General features: G+C 38.3%; 2 protein-coding genes across 10 annotated transcripts in view; both read right to left on the reverse strand.

Moving 5' to 3' along the window:
• LOC108262448 (TBC1 domain family member 10A) overlaps positions 1–779 on the reverse strand; it is a 168976-nt gene extending 168197 nt beyond the window's left edge. For all 5 annotated transcript variants that reach the window (XM_053678389.1, XM_053678390.1, XM_053678392.1 and 2 more), the window contains exon 1: positions 645–779. The gene's annotated coding sequence lies outside the window, so the exon portion shown is untranslated. The remainder of the gene's footprint in view (positions 1–644) is intronic.
• A 2158-nt stretch (positions 780–2937) lies between these two features.
• LOC108261406 (NACHT, LRR and PYD domains-containing protein 12) overlaps positions 2938–17500 on the reverse strand; it is a 263191-nt gene continuing 248628 nt past the window's right edge. For 4 of the 5 annotated variants that reach the window (XM_053678352.1, XM_053678351.1, XM_053678353.1 and 1 more), the window contains 5 exons: positions 16419–17500; positions 12560–12622; positions 5779–6084; positions 4753–4899; positions 2938–4631 (listed from right to left, as the gene is read on the reverse strand). The exon at positions 16419–17500 is cut by the window's right edge and continues 172 nt beyond it. The gene's annotated coding sequence lies outside the window, so the exon portion shown is untranslated. The remainder of the gene's footprint in view (positions 4632–4752; positions 4900–5778; positions 6085–12559; positions 12623–16418) is intronic. The other variant, XM_053678350.1, reaches the window with a different exon arrangement.

The raw sequence follows: 17500 nt of genomic DNA on the forward strand, positions 1-17500 counted from the left end.
GCCGTCTCACGTCAGTGTGTAGCAGGAGCCGATTGGTCGCAGTCTGCCTTCTCCAGATGCGCACGGAACAGCCGTCTTTGAAGTGATCTAGCACGTATAGAACAGGCGATCTTTGTTGCCACATCCATGATCTCTTTCATGTTTAGCATTCTTGCGCATAAGGCTTGTTGGTGTATTATGCAGTGGTAGTTAAGGAAGTCAGGGAAAGCGTCGTCTTCCCTGCACTCGGCAATGAATCCATTTGCACTGCTCAACCATTGACTGATATCAATTTGCACACTGGAGCTGGGTTTTGTCAATGAAGTCTTTAAAAGACTGAAAAATGTCCTCTCCCCGCGATTTCGCTCGCTAGCCTTTAGCACTGGCGCGCTTGATCGCACACGTGTGGTGAGAGAAAAGACGAGATCTCAGACTGGCTGCCCTGTACGTCAACTAACATCTTTTTTTTTTAAAGCCGATCTAATCGCACTTCCTTTGCGATTGACCAGTCGATCGCGATCGACATATTGGGCACCGCTGCTGTATATATTTTGACCTGAAGAAAAAAGCCTCTTTATACACATATGCTGTTAAACTACACCTGTTCCACTCGTGTATGTGTGTGTGTGTGTGTGTGTGTGTGTGTGTGTGTGTGTGTGTGTTACCTGCACTATGAATTTCTGTGTGTGCGTGCTGGTGTAGTCAGAGGGAGAAGTTTCGCTGATGTGCATGTTGAATTGTGACACTCAATTCTTCAGATCCTCAAACAACTCGGCCACCTGTAACACACACACACCAGAAATGATAGTTAGGGATCTGTGTCGAGAAGTGTGTGTATAGATGTGTGCGAGTGAGTGAGTGAGTGAGAGTCATAACCTCTTGTATACGTTTGATCTGAATGCAGTTCTCTTTGCCCCACTCCAGCTCATCCTAAAACACACACACACACACACACACACACACACACATCAGTATCACTTTATTTATTTCTATAATCCAACACGTTATAATTCAACATAACTGTCACGATCTCCTGCCTCCCATACGCTGTATCGACCGGTTTAATCTATTTCCTTATTTGGTCAGTGTTTCCTGTTCTTATTACGATGTCCTCTCTCTGACTGGTTCCTATTTCTTAAACTGTGCACTCTATCTGTACACTACACACTTGACCATCTAACACCTGGATATTTGAAGAGCATACAAACACACACACACACACACACAACCTGCGTGAAGTTGCCCCCCCCACCAACACAAAACATCGGCAGAATAGTTTGTGCTGGTTTGTGCCGTAAAAATTTTCGTTTGTGCTGCTTCAGTTCTGGAGATATTAAAAGAATATTTATAGGTCATTCTGGGGTCACTCAAACCCCCCACATGCTCCAAATTCACCCCAAATGGTCTCAATAATAATAATAATAATAATAATAATAATAATAATTCAAAAGAAGAGAACTATAGCGCCTTAACCCACACTGCGCATGCGCGAAGCCAGATGACTCAACCATTAAAATAGTAAAAGAGCTCTAATTAGCCAGTGAAGCTAAATGTCGTTCTGCCACGTCCACTTATAAAAGTAAATCATGCAGTATTCTCAGACGGGGCAGTTATTGACAGAGTGAATTCATCGTTTTAAATAGAATCAAAAATAACATCGACCTATTTGCTAATCTCATTTCGATTAGCTTGCTCATTAATTACACTGCGCATGCGTGGACTGGACTGCCTCCTCAAAAGCTAGCACCGCTAGCATATTTGTATAATATTAACATTAATATTGAACCAGAGGAGTGAATAAAAAAAGTTATAAAATGTTATTTCTCACTTCTCCTCCTCTTGTTCTTCTTCTCCGTGAGGGTGTGAGTTATCTTTGGTCGGTTCCTCGGTGATTCGGTCATTAGTGAATCGAGCTCTGAGAGTGAATCAGTGCGCCGTCTCCGCCTGCTTCATACTGATACACCTGAAACACAGGTGTTAACACCGTTAACTACACACATACACACAATACAGAACAGAACAGAACGGGTTCGGTTACACAGAAACGAATAAACTCACTTTAGTTTGGGTCCAAACGGGCCAGAATTAACATTAACAACGGTTTCTACTCCTCAGTTCGACTTCTCGCGCTCGTGGTGACGTCACCAACGTAACGGACGTTGACGTAAATTTGAATCTTTGAGGAGAAAATAAAATAAAATAAACCCAAATATTATTTCATAAAAAGCTCCATTATTCTCTTCTTCTTAAACACGATAGAGGATAAGATATACAAATACATAAAAAAAACAGCTTTATCATTATTTTAAATCAAATCCACTTTAAAAGTGCTCCTTTCTAATTACATTTTAATTAAAAAATATACTTCGTCTTACTCTTGTTTACTTTAATTTTTTTAATTAATATTTAATTCATCGATGATTGTAGTCGTGTTGAGGTTTCACGTTCTTTGTGCTTTATCATCATAAATATACACTTTGTTTAAATTTTTGAGTTTGGACACAAAATGTAAACATTCCTCATGAATCCAGAACATTCATTTGTTTATTATTTAGAAAGTAATAATTAAACAGGTGAATAAAATGATCAGATTAATCACTTGCAACATTTAGGATATGAATTTCTTGTATTGAGAGAGGTTTTTATTTATACACAGATATAAATAGATGTTGTTTATTTGTAGTTTTCATATTTGACTCAGTACATTACACTACATTTATTTAATCAACTATTTATCAAGTTTTTTTTTTAAATATTTAACTGAATGATTGTTCAAGATCAATAAAAATCTTCAAATAATCTATCAACACCATCAATACATCTCATCAGTAAATAAAAATCTACATTTATCCAGCTGATCTATTGACTGGTTTATTGAAAGTTTTACAGCTTCGGCAGGTAAAGAAGCCATGGCTTTAATCTGATCTTCTGATTTCTAATGATAATTAAATGACAAAATACAGAATTAAAGAATATCTTTATTTAAATTCAAAATCACGAATCATTTAAAAATATGGACTACAAGTCATTTCTACAAGTGTTCATACAGACAGAAAGACCAGAGATGAAACAGATTTAACAGATACAGGACAATTAGGACAAGGAAAGTGAGAGAACTAGAATGATCGTTTATTTATTATTTAAAAAAAAATTACAACTGTGTTCAAGATCACAGCAAAAAGACAGTAGAGGAAACAAAGGGAAAAATATTTCACATTTCCTGTTTAAATTCAACAGTAAAATCACATGAACTGAAGACATCGTGACTTTTTGAAACCGGTCGTTACATTTTTGAGTCAAACGGAGCAGGTAGTGATGAAGAAGCTGCCTCGAAATATCATTTATGTTCCTCAAAGAGTAAAAAAAAAAAAAAAAAAACATTAAATCCTAAATGTATGAAAAATAAACATTATGTACATTTTATGTCTAATTACAGTGAACCTGACGGAGAGTGAAGCTCACAGAGGCGAAGTGTTCACGCTACAGCAAATTTCACCGGTTGACGCTAAACTCGCTCACTTAGAAGGTGCGTTTCTCTGTCCCGGGATATTCCTAGCACTGTGTGTGAAAGCTCCTGAGCTGTCCAGCATGGAGACGTGTGTGTATGTTGATGTGTACACAGTACCAATGGTCAGGATGTACTGTTGTGTCCGAGTTTCTCGTTCTCCTGAAAAACACACGTGCGCGCGCACACACACACACAGTGGAATTGTAAAGCAAAACATTGGAATATATATCTTAATCACATCTCATAGTCCTTTTATAGAGTCTGAATCAGTTTGACTGATTCATTTCGAGTTGATTCAGAGTCGAATCACTTTCTAGTGAGAATCAAATACTCATCTCAGTCTAGTTCGTTTGGAAGTGTGCGACTCTCACTAGAAAATTATTTGACTCCGAATCGTCTCGAAACGAATCAAACCGATTCAGACTGGACAAATGGACTAATAGAAGAGAAAGAGCAACAGGAAAGAGGACAGCCTTCCTGCTGAAAGCAAACCGGATCAGAACCTTACATTAGATTGTTTTCTATATTTTTATTTTAAATCAGTTGTGTTGTTTTTCTTCTTTCTGCACTCGATTGAGGAAACACAGCAATGATAAATAAATAAATAAATTTATCTGTCCAGCTTCCTCCTCTTCGTCCCCCAGAATGACGTGTGGGTGACGGATTTAAAAAAAGATGTCTGGGCAAACTGTGACCTCCTCGAGTTAAAAGTGAGCATCCAAGGAAATTTACTGTGTTAACTGCACTACATTCTGCAGTCACACAGCACCAGAAGAAATATGTACATCTACTGTACATGTTAACACACAAAACAAGCTTTTGAGTATTAGTTACCCTGTCTTACTGTACAAGGCACCTGCAAATAATAAAGCAAGTAATTAAAAGTTCATCCATCATTTCACTTCCACTAATCAGTCTTTTGACCAGTCTAAAAATAAAAAGACTAAAAAGAAACTGAGACTTAGCAAGAAAAACTAAAGATATGGGGATGATGAAGTCTCAGTTCCACCGCAGCTTCAACAGCCCTGGATCTTCTCCTTTAAAGCTTGGAGAAGGGCACGTCTTTCGGACTCTTCTTTTCCAGGGCTGCCTGCGCTGACTTCATAAGATCTTGTGTCTGCAACATGTTCATGTTCCAAGTAGCCTGGAGACACAGGAGAAATCTCAGATTTCGACCGCTCTACTTTGTGTTTGCGGCCATACTGTGTGTGCATGGGTCTACCTTGAGGCTAAAAATGCTTTTCATGTCTTAAGCAGGTTCTTACCATGTAGTCTAGGCTCTCAGTCACACTGTGGTCTCAGGAGTAGAGGAGGTTGATTTTGGTTCCTTGGACAGCGACGCGACTCCGGCCTGCAATCTCACCTGCTATTTCCAGAGCTCCAGCAATCATTGACTATCAGGGAACACACGACTGCAGAGATGAAGAACAGAACACACACTTTCCTTCATTTATACTAAATAATAAAGCTACATGAAAAAAATACACGGTACAACCCAAAGTCACATTCTTCTGTTATCATTCCATATCTTCCATGTGTCAGTCCAGAATTTCACCTTTTTGTGATCATAGAAATTAACACAAAATCAAGAAACTCCACAATATTCAGAGGAGCTTCCACTTTTTCAAAGTTACTGCAGATTTGGGCCAAAACGTGTCATGACACGTCATCACCACAACAGGCCTTCAGCACAGGTTACTCTACTTCCTGAACAAGTGCGGACCCGGATATAAGTTACGTTCACATTCATGGGACAATTCGCATTCACAGTTCCAGTGTAACCGAACTCGGACCACCTTCTACAGGTAGTCTCGGGTTCGGTACCGCAGCGCACTTCCCAGTCCACATTACGACAGTCACATTACCAACTTTTCATGCAAACTGCTCTGTGTTGGACTAAACTTCCAGTGGGAAAGCCCACTAGAAGAGCTACACTGCAGAATTTTTCGGTCTAAAAATGAACAAATTTCAGGTTTTGGAGTTCTTCTTTGATAAATGACAAGATGGTAATATCATAAAATAGTCCACTTTGTATTAAAACCAGACATCTGATGCTCACTGTGGTTTATTTAATCTTCAACAAACTGCAAATGTAAATAATAGTTCAGAGTGTGCCCCCTTGTGGTCAACTCTTTCATAGGGGCTTGTTCAAGTCAGAACAATCAGCCCATTCTTATCTTCTCATCACTTACTATCTCGATATATGATCATATGGATAAAAATAACTTGTTTACAGATCTTGGTGTAAACATGTAAGCAAGCAATGTATGGCAAATTAATGTTCCTCATACCTTCACCTGAAACCAGGCATCCTGTGTGCACAGACGAATATCACAGGCTGTGATTAGATCCACTCCTGCGAAAGAAGAAATCAGATCCACAAAAAAAAAAAAACTTAGTAATTCAGTCTCCTGCAGCTAAAAGCCCCAGTAAAAGATAACTCTCTGATGATTAAAGCTTTGCAGGAAAAGTGACACCACAACTCTGGAAAGTTCCATCCATATTGTTTGCTGAGTGTATGAGATGGTACTTAACACTCCCAACAGACCTGCTCCCACACACACGCCATGCACTGCCACCACCACGGGCTTTGGGCACTGCAGACACATCAAACACAAAGTTCAGTTTATATACCACAATGTATTACTCTAATAGGTTATTGATTGTACAAATACTACATGTATGTAGAACCCCTACATGCTTTGTGTTTAATTTATGTAAGGAATAAACATACGGTTATAGGAAAACAGTCAACGATCCAATGAAGTGGAGTGACCGTTATCACCCTAAGGTAGAACTGCACATTCTGAAGTGTTTTATTCCCCTTATACCACAGCAAGTTGTCAACAAGTGCATTTCTTTATTAATTAAAGAAGATCATGTCATACACATTAATCTATTTTAAAGGCTGATCGACAGTGGATCTTACAGATGCCGATAACCAAGTCGGGTAGCACCTACTAATAACCGATTACTACTGAATGAAAATATAACACTCAGTGGAAAAATTAAGTTCACTTTATTACAAAAATAAACAGTACTGACCGTACCATGAAAATGTACTGCACTTTTTCTAATGAAATAAACATATATACACTAATTTTATATATATATATATATATATATATATATATATATATATATATATATATATATATATATATATATATATATATATATATATATATATATATATATATGTAAATAAAACACACACACACTATGAATAAATATTAAAGTAAATAAAAAGATGTACAGTATTTCGCAAAAAAGTGAGAACACCCCTCACATTTTTGTAAATATTTGATATCTTTTCATGTGACAACACTGAAGAAATGACACTTTGCTACAATGTAAAGTAGTGAGTGTACAGCTTGTGTAACAGTGTAAATTTGCTGTCCCCTCAAAATAACTCAACACACAGCCATTAATGTCTAAACCGCTGACAACAAAAGTGAGTACATCCCCAAGTAAAAATGTCCAAATCGGGCTCAATTAGCCATTTTCCCTCCCCGGTGTCATGTGACTTGTTAGTGTTACAAGGTCTCAGGTGTGAATGGGGAGCAGGTGTGTTAAATTTGGTGTCATCGCTCTCACACTCCCTCATACTGGTCACTGGAAGTTCAACATGGCACCTCATGGCAAAGAACTCTATGAGGATCTGAAAAAAAGAATTGTTGCTCTACATAAAGATGGCCTAGGCTATAAGAAGATTTCCAAGACCCTGACACTGAGCTGCAGCACGGTGGCCAAGACCATAAGCAGTTTAACAGGACAGGTTCCACTCAGAACAGGCCTCGCCATGGTCCATCAAAGAAGAAGTTGATTGCACGTGCTTAGCGTCATATCCAGAGGTTGTCTTTGGGAAATAGATGTATGAGTGCTGCCAGCATTGTTGCAGAGGTTGAAGGGGTGGGGTGTCAGCCTGGGCTTTGGACACTGCAGACACAAACACAAAATCAAGTTTATATACGACAATGTATTACTCGAATAGGTTATTGATTGTGCAAATACTATATGCATGTAGAACCCCTACATGCTTTGCGTTTAATATGTATTATGTAATACTATAGAGACTGTGTCTGTTCCCCGAGCTATTCAAATATATAGAAAATCTCGGAAAGTCGATCTTCGTAACCTAATTAACATAAAATTAAATCATATTGAATGCACAGCCAGCACTTTTGATCTGAGGCTAGGACTATTAAACATTAGATCTCTTGCGTCTAAGGCTCTTATTGTTAACGACATCATTACTGATCAGGAATGTAATTTAATGTGTTTAACGGAAACTTGGATTAAACCAAATGAGTACATAGCTTTAAATGAAGCCAGTCCTCCTGGATACAGTTATGTACATCAGCCTCGTTCAGCAGGTAGAGGAGGAGGTGTTGGACTCATCCATAGTCAAAATCTAGTCGTCACACAAAAACCTAAGCATAAATTTAATTCTTTTGAAATTCTTTATACCAGTATAAGTTATGTAGCCACAAAAAATAAGTCAATTCCTCTAATTATTATTTACAGAACCCCAGGGCCATATACTGAATTTCTTAGTGAATTTGCAGACTTTGTCTCAAACCTGGTTGTGTCTGTAGATAAAGCATTAATCGTCGGAGACTTTAATATTCATTTTGATAACCCAGAAGACCCTCTGAGAACAGCGGTTGTGTCCATCTTAGATTCAGTAGGGATTAATCAGAACGCAATTGGGCCTACTCATAATGGTGGTCACACTCTTGACCTCATACTAACATACGGACTATGTATAGAAAATATTATCATTTTTCCGCAGTCTGAAGTTGTCTCAGACCATTATCTTATCTCGTTCATAATACGTATTGATCATAATATTTCCACCTCGTCTCGCTACCGCGTAAAACGTACCTACACTTCAGCTACTGCACCAAGCTTCATAAATAACCTCGCAGAAACATCAATTAGATTTGGATCACCATCAGATCACACAGAACTCGATCAGGCGACTGAAAGCTTGGAGTCAACATTCCGCTACATGCTAGATAGAGTGGCTCCACTCAAAAGGAAAATAATTAGAGAAAAAAAATTAGCACCCTGGTATAACGATCAAACGCGAACCTTAAAACAGACAACTCGACAATTAGAACGTAAATGGCGTCAAACCAAACTGGTGATATTTCAAACAGCATGGAAGGAGAGCCTACTGAAATATAGGAAATCTCTTGGCGATGCTAGAAAAATCTATTTCTCCACCTTAATAGGAGACAACAAAAACAATTCTAGATTCCTTTTCAACACAGTAGCAAAATTAACTAGGAATAAAACCACTACAGAGAGAAACACTCAATCATTACATAGCAGTGAAGATTTCCTGACATTTTTCAATGATAAGGTTGAAAATATTAGACGTGAAATACAGGCCATTAAATTAAAACCGGACAGTACTGTAACAAACCCATTACATGACAGTGTAGCAATATCAGATCAATGTTTAGAGTGTTTTGCTCCGCTTAGAGAGACCGAACTAGCTACATTAATCTCTTCAGCAAATTCATCAACTTGCATACTAGATCCCGTACCTACATGTTTGTTTAAACAGATTGGTCCAGTAGTAATTGAGCCACTTCTAAATATAATCAATTCTTCCCTAAGCACTGGGTATGTACCTAAATCACTTAAATTAGCAGTTATTAAACCCTTGATTAAAAAACCTGATCTTGACCCGTCTCAATTGTCCAGCTATAGACCAATATCAAATCTCCCCTTCGTCTCTAAGATTTTAGAAAAGGTTGTAGCAAAGCAGTTATGCTCGTACTTAGATAGGAATAACATTCATGAAATGTATCAGTCAGGATTTAGACCTCATCATAGCACAGAGACAGCGTTAGTTAAAGTAGTAAATGACCTTCTACTGACCTACGATCAGGGTTGTGTCTCGCTGCTTGTGTTACTCGACCTTAGTGCAGCTTTTGATACTATAGATCACACTATTCTCCTTGATAGATTAGAAAATGTTGTTGGTATTAAGGGAACAGTCCTCTCCTGGCTCAGGTCTTATCTGACCGATCGTTATCAGTTCGTAGATGTAAATGGTGAATTCTCCATGTGTACTGAGGTTACTTTTGGAGTTCCACAGGGTTCTGTTTTAGGCCCACTGCTCTTTACTTTATATATGCTACCCCTAGGTCAAATTATTCGTAAACATGGAATTAGCTTCCACTGTTATGCTGATGATACACAGTTGTATGTTTCAGCGAAGCCAGAGGACAGACAGAAGCTTAGTAAAGTTGAGGATTGTGTAAAGGACATTAGACATTGGATGTTAATTAACTTCCTTCTGCTTAATTCTGATAAAACAGAAATACTTTTATTAGGCCCACGTGTAGCTAGAAGTATCCTTTCTGATCACATGGTTACTCTGGATGGTCTTTCTGTTTCATCATGTGCAGCAGTTAAAGACCTTGGAGTGATTATTGACTCCAGCCTATCATTTGATGCTCATGTAGATAATATTACTAGGATAGCCTTCTTTCATCTCAGAAACATTTCTAAAATAAGAAACATATTGTCACTACATGATGCGGAAATACTAGTTCATGCATTCGTCACCTCTAGATTAGATTACTGTAATGCCATACTGTCTGGATGTTCCAGTAGGAATATAAATAAGCTCCAATTAGTCCAGAATGCAGCTGCTAGAGTCCTAACTAGAACTAGAAGATACGACCATATCACACCGATATTATCCACACTGCATTGGCTCCCAGTAAAATCTCGCATTAATTATAAAATACTCTTATTAACCTATAAAGCACTAAACGGTCTCGCGCCACAATATCTAAGCGACCTTTTGGTTTTATATGATCCGCCACGCCTACTTAGATCAAAAGATGCAGGCTATCTGACGGTACCTCGAATAGTGAAGGCTACAGCAGGGGGAAGAGCTTTCTCTTATAGAGCCCCACAGTTATGGAACAGTCTTCCTATTAGTGTCCGGGACTCAGACACAGTCTCAGTGTTTAAGTCTAAGCTTAAAACGTATTTGTTTACTCAAGCCTACCCTGACTAGATTCTGTTCTACTTTCTCCCTCTCTCCTTTCGCCGAGCCCCACACGAATTTATGGAGATACTAGAGATCCAGATCCTTTCTGCCTCTGGATGGAGCTCAAATCTTCTTTAATTCCAGACTGCTGGGACTATGGCTGCTCTTAACGCCATACAGACTTCATATAAATCCATAATGAACTTTTTCACACTATCTGTTGTTACCCAGATGAGGATGGGTTCCCTTCTGAGTCGGGTTCCTCTCAAGGTTTCTTCCTCTTAAAACATCTTAGGGAGTTTTTCCTTGCCACCGTCGCCACTCAGTGGCTTGCTCAGTTGGGATAAATTCACACCTTTAATATCTGTATACCGTGTTGATATTTCTGTAAAGCTGCTTTGAGACAATGTCTATTGTAAAAAGCGCTATACAAATAAAATTGAATTGAATTGAATGTAAGGAATAAACATGCAGTTAAACGAGCTTCATTTTGGTAAAATGTTAATATGATGATGTGTTTGACCTTATATACAGCCACAATACCAACTGTAACAGTGTTGACAGGTTTTTATATCCTGAAAAGTAACAGTGTGTCATATGAGGTTTCCACTTGAGAGTGACATGTACAGTGTCCTCCACTAATATTGGCACCCTTGGTAAATATGAGCAAAGAAGAAAACCTTTTGTTCAAAAAAAATTCACAAAAATACTCTGCTCCCATGGATAAACAATTGCAAACACCACAAGTTTATAAAAAAATATTTGTTAAATGAGTGTACAACAATCATTGGCACCCCTATGAATCCATGAGAAATGTATTTGAAGTATATTCCTCTTGATATTTTACTTTTTTGTACACTTGGGAAACTAGGAACAGGACATTGTTCAACCATTACTTCCTGTTTCACATAGGTAATGCATAAGCCAAATTCTCTTACTCATTCAGAACAATAAGTGAGGCCAAGATATATTCAGTGGTGCTTGAAGGTTTATGAACCCTTCAGAATTATATATTATATATATATATATATATATATATATATATATATATATATATATATATATATATATATATATATATATATATATATATATATATATATATATATATATACATATATATATATATATATATATATATATATGAATGAATAAAGATGACCCAAAACATCAGATTTTTACACAAGTCCTAAAAGTAGACCAAGAGATCCAGTTAAACAAACGAGACAAAATGATAATATTTGATCACAGACAGATTGTGCACAAATGGAGGAAATTCAAGACCATCATTACCCTCCCCAGAAGATATCAACCAACAAAGATCACTCCAAGAGCAAGACAAGTAGTAGTCTGTGAGGTCATAAAGGAGCCAGGGTAACATCTATGCAACTAAAGGCCTCTCTCTCACTGTAGTGAAGGTAAGGGTTCTGTTTAGTTTGACTTACCTAGGGCTGCTCCTATCACACAAACCACTGAAGTGAATAGCATGGAGGTGGTATTTGAAGTTAACGCAGGCTGTGGAGTGATCATCAGTAAAGATCAACATTCAAACATCAAAGATTCAACATTCAAAGATGTGTGTGTGTGTGTGGGGGGGGGGGGGGGGGGGGGCTTTGGGGCTACGGAAATCATTTGTTGCCTCAGCTGGTAAATACAGTAGCAAATGTACCAGGTCATAAATTGGCTAACGTATTTTAGAGACAATCTGAGGTGTTCAAAGAAGAGTTGGGTCCACTGCTGGAGAGAGAACTCCAGAGGCTGGTGGAAGACAAGATCATTGAACCAATGCAGTTTGCAGAGTGGGCAGCTCCCATTGTTCCAGTCAGGAAACTGATGGTTCTACCCCAATTTGTAGGGATTATAAATTCGCAGTAAATCCAGCTCTAGTGTGGAGCAGTATCCAATTCCCAAGGTAGAAGATTTATTTGCTCAGTCGGCAGGAGGAAAGAATTTCCAAACTGGACATGACCCATGCGCATCAGAAGATAATGCTGCACAAAAATTCCAATAAGTATGTTACAATCAACATGCACAAGGGATTATGTACTTACAACAGGCCACCATTTGGAGTTGCTTCAAGTCCAGCGATCTTCCAGTGCACGATAGAAGGGATTCTGCAAGACATCACACGCGTCACAGTTTATCTGGATGGCATTTTAGTCTCAGGGGCTAATGAACATCTGCAGAACTTGGATGAGGTACTGAGTAGGATAGAAAAGAGTGGACTGAGACAAAGAAGGAGCAAGTGCGAGTCCTTGGGAGAAGTAGAGATATTTTTAGGTCACAAAATTAATGCCATAGGATTACAGTCGAAAGACAGGTCCTATATTATGTTTGAGACAGCTGGCATTGTAGCCGTGAAATCAGCTAACATTATGCTCCATGTAATGTTTGCGATATCCAGTTATTTGTTAAACGCTAACGCATTGCAATGTTATAAACTACCTCCTAATGGACCACCATGCATCTCCATTCAGCCCGTGTCCTGTCAGCTAAATGTAGCCTCATGTCACTCATAATTATTCACATGTTCATGCTTTTAATAAATCTTTTTATCCTGACACCGTATCAGTGAATTTAAACTAATGCTTGCATTCAGAGTATAAGGGGTGTGTGTGCGCGTTTAGGAGTGCACCTTAGCACTTATTAGTCATGGTCAGACAGTGTTTGAACTAAAATATCCCTCTCTCTCTCTCTCTTCCAGTATCAGCCAGAGGAGGATGTCCTCCAGGAGTTTTTAATTTTATCATTTTTTAAAATTCTTGTTTAAAAAAAAATAAAAACCACACCATGGTACTGAGCATCGTGTACATTTGGTGGTATCGGTACCAACGACTAGATTTTTGGTATCGTGACATCCCGAATATGTAAGGAAATAGGATCAACTCTGCATATAGGGAAGCTTTGTTTTAAGGGGGACTCGCGTAGTGGTTCCACCTCCGCGGCGTGCGGCTCTTCTAAGACATCTACACGAAACCCATCCGGGAATTACCAGGATGAAAGGCTGGTACGTAGCTATATGTGGTTGCCACACTTGGATGCAGAGGTGGAAGCACTGGTCAAATCGTGTGCAGTCTCTCAGGAAAACAGAAACGCTCTGGCAAACGCGCCACTGCATGCGTGAGAGTTACCAGAGCAGCCATGGAGAAGGATTCACATTGATTACGGTGCACCGTGGATGGGTAGAATGTTCTTGATCGTGGTAGAGGCATTCTCAAAATGGACAGAGGCTTATCTGTTAATCAAGTCTACATCCACAGTTACCATTCAGTGCTTAAGACAAACCTTTAGCCAACACAGGATACCAGAAGTAGTGATGTCAGACCATAGCAGTTTCTTTGTTTTTTACCAGTGCTGAATTCCAAGAGTTTATCGAAAGAAATGGAATCAAACACAAGCACAGCACCCTACCATGCATCTTCCAGAAAGTCTCCAAAACTACAATCTGAAGTCACCTACATCACCACAAGCTGTTTGGAAAGGTTTCAAGAAAAAAGCCTCTACTCTCATCCAAAAACACACTCAGGTGTCTTCAGTTTGCCGACACTACTGGAACTTCAAATGGGATCGGGTTCTATGGTCAGATGAAACCAAAATAGAGCTTTTTGGTAATAAACACAGAGGTGGTTTTGAAGCACACAGAGAGGTAGCCATATGGAAAAGTACCTCATGTCCACGGTTAAATATGGTGGTGGATCTTTAATGTTTTGGGAATGTTTTTCTGCCAGAGGACCTGGACATTTCGTTAGGATACATGGCATCATGGACTCTACCAAATATCAACAGATATTAAATAAAAACCTGACTGCCTCTGCCAGAAAGATTAAAATGTGCCGTGGTTGGATCTTCCAGCAGGACAGTGATCCAAAACATACATCAAAATCAACACAAAAATGCTTTATTGACCACAAAATCATCGTCATTTAACACTAATGATCAGTATTAAAAATATTAACATGGATATCTGAGTCTGATAATAAAATTAACTTCTACTTACAGTCGAATTTTGTAGTGTTTAGGACATTTAACACCCTTCCGTCCAAAAGAAACCAAAGAGGGGTACAAACTTTTACACTCCACTGTATTTGGTTGAAACTGCGCTTATAGAACAACTGAACAGCAACGTTTCCATACAGGTTTTAGTGAAGTGTTTATCAATAGCAACTTGACTTGAAATGGATGATGTTTCATTAGCGTGGCCTGTGCCCAAATCCTGCACGACTGCGTATCTAGGTACACTACACACGGTCTGAACGAATGGAGTCTCTACCGCACCTAGTGCACTAGAGATAGACATTCCATACAAGGTGATTTGGGACGGAGCCAGTGCACAGAAACCGTTTCCCTGCGAGAGGCGCAGGTGGAGCTGGAGCTATTTAACTATTTAGGGCTGAGAGACAGTTCAAAAAGCACTGAAAATAAAGTGTTAGTAATGAGGACACGTTGCTGGTCACGCGCGGTGTAGACGCGCTGATACAGAGTGTAGCGCGAGTAAGATCTGTAATGTCTAATTCAAACATTATGATCAAAAGTAAAATCATGTCTAAAGACACCGAGGAACAGAAACCACAAGGTGCAGTGAAAGTGAGATTTTATTATTCATTTAGGACTGGAGTTTAAATCTGTGCTTTTTGTGCATCCATAAAAAATAATAATGCTATCTATCTAACTCTATTTATAAATGTTTATATATATTTATCTTATTTAGTTAGTTTACATTTATATTATATAAGTACTTATGCATTATTTTTTTTATGGATGCACAAAAAGCACCGAATTAAACTACAGTCCTAAATTAATTAATATATATATATATATATATATATATATATATATATATATATATATATATATATGAATCTGAATTTATATTTGTAACACTCAGTTTGTGGATTTTATTTTAAATAAACAAAAAAAGGCACTGAAAGTTTGCCCCGCCCCCATCAGATTAATCGAAAAAAAAATAATCGATTGTGAAAATAATCGTTAGTTGCAGCTCTAATAATAAGCTGCATCATGAAATAGATTTTTTAACAAAAAAAAATCTTGATTATTTTCAAAAATGGAGTTGTGTTTGAGAAGAAGAATGGAGTGTAATGGAGTGTGAATCATAAAAATTCTATTTCATTTCTATTTGTTTACAGAAAGTCTTCAGCAATAAAAGCAGCATTTTGCTGTAGTTGTTAAGGGGCCGTTTACACCACAACGTTTTCAAATAAAAACCGAAAACTTCTGATGCGGTTTGGCTGTTCGTTTCCATGACGACGGCGTTTCGAGGTCTGAAAACTTTGGAAAACGGGTTTCAAAGGGCAAGTTTTTGAAAACGATGCCGTTATCATCTCCGGTAAATCATGTAAATTATTATCCAGAAAAACCACAGCTCCTCCGTTTACTTGTATTTGTTTATAGCGCGGTCTTTCCCTCATCAATATGGCGGAGATGTTGACGTGAATTCTTACGTGCGCATGCGCGTAGTATTTCTTTACAAAGTCACCTCGCCAGCTACACACACACACATTTTGTCCTTTTTGTGTTTATTGTTGAGAAATAGAAGCTCGAATTTGCAGTGAATGTCCAATATAAACCCGACTTCACCTCAGTTTAGCAGTTTATACATTAAAAACATTACAGAAATTTAAAGTTATTTTAGCTGCTAAATGACTTAGCCACTTTTACACTCACTGTTGTTTATTTTAGTTGCTATAAGCAGGGAGCAAACAATGGATTTTAGGATAAAGTAAGGTTATACTTAAATAGTGCCGCTAAAACAGAATAACAAATCTCTCCTCATGAGTTAAATAGTGCACTACATAGGGTGTAGACTGTCCTTATTTCATCCCTAATGTAGTGCACTTAAACCGGAAATGACATCAATTTGGGATTCGGCCACACAGCTTCCGTTTAACTTACCTCGGGTTTAAAAACAGAACGGAGTTTTAATTCCTCAAACACAGACAAAATAACCAGCTTTTATGTTTAAACTGGATCAAACCTAACTGTAAAACTGTCAGAAATAATTTAATCTGGAGATGATTAGTTCGGTGTAATAACTCAACTGCTCAGGAGATACCCGCTGCAGCTTTTTCTTCTTCTGTGATTTCTACTGGTCGGAGACGCAGCTGTTAGGCGCGTTACCGCCACCGCGTGGACTGGAGGATATAGTTCCAGGTTGGAGGAAGTCTATCCTAATAAACTTACACCAATAATTTCCACTCATGGTTTTATTAGATCCTATTTATTATTCCAGTGGAGTTTATGACTTCTTCATGAATGCCAGCAGTGAGTCGTTCACTGTGTCTTACCCAGATATACTGAGTGAACTACTGAGTCACCACAACATCAATCTCTAAATGTTTAACAGCAAAAAGCTTTCAATTATGGTGACTTTGGGAGTATTTATTTATTTATATGATCATATAATGAAACAAACATTAACATAAGCATGTTCTGTACAACATTTCATTAGTTTAATTTTACATTTTAATTTACTGTAAAGCGCTTTGCTAAATTTTGCTACGTAAACTTTTTAGGTATTAAAACTGGTTACTGTTTGATTGATGACAAACTCCATATTTTTATACCTTGGAGCTCCGTGTTACCATGGTAATTTATAAACAATTACTAACAACATTAACTTCATCAATGCACGTTTACATTATATTTGATACTTGACCATTGTTATGTCCTCAGTTGTATTTCTATTTGTACTATGTTCCATTCGTGTGTCTATGTCGGGGGAGGGATGGGTGTCTTGTCTCCTCCTCTTTTAAGCCCAGTCTACTGCGGTGCGTCATGTTCCTGCTTGCCATTGGACGATCACATCTCGTACACGCCTGCTCCCGCCTTGTGCTTTGGGATGAGTTGGCTGTACATTTTCGGACATGTACTTAAGCCTCGTCAGTCTCCATCCCCGGGGCAGATCGGTGCCGTTGCTTTGTACAGCAGATATTTGGCTACGTGTGTTGATTTCTCCTGTGTACGACCTTCTGCCT

Source organism: Ictalurus punctatus, unplaced genomic scaffold, assembly GCF_001660625.3.
Source record: "Ictalurus punctatus breed USDA103 unplaced genomic scaffold, Coco_2.0 Super-Scaffold_100, whole genome shotgun sequence".
Classification (NCBI taxonomy): Eukaryota; Metazoa; Chordata; class Actinopteri; order Siluriformes; family Ictaluridae; genus Ictalurus; species Ictalurus punctatus.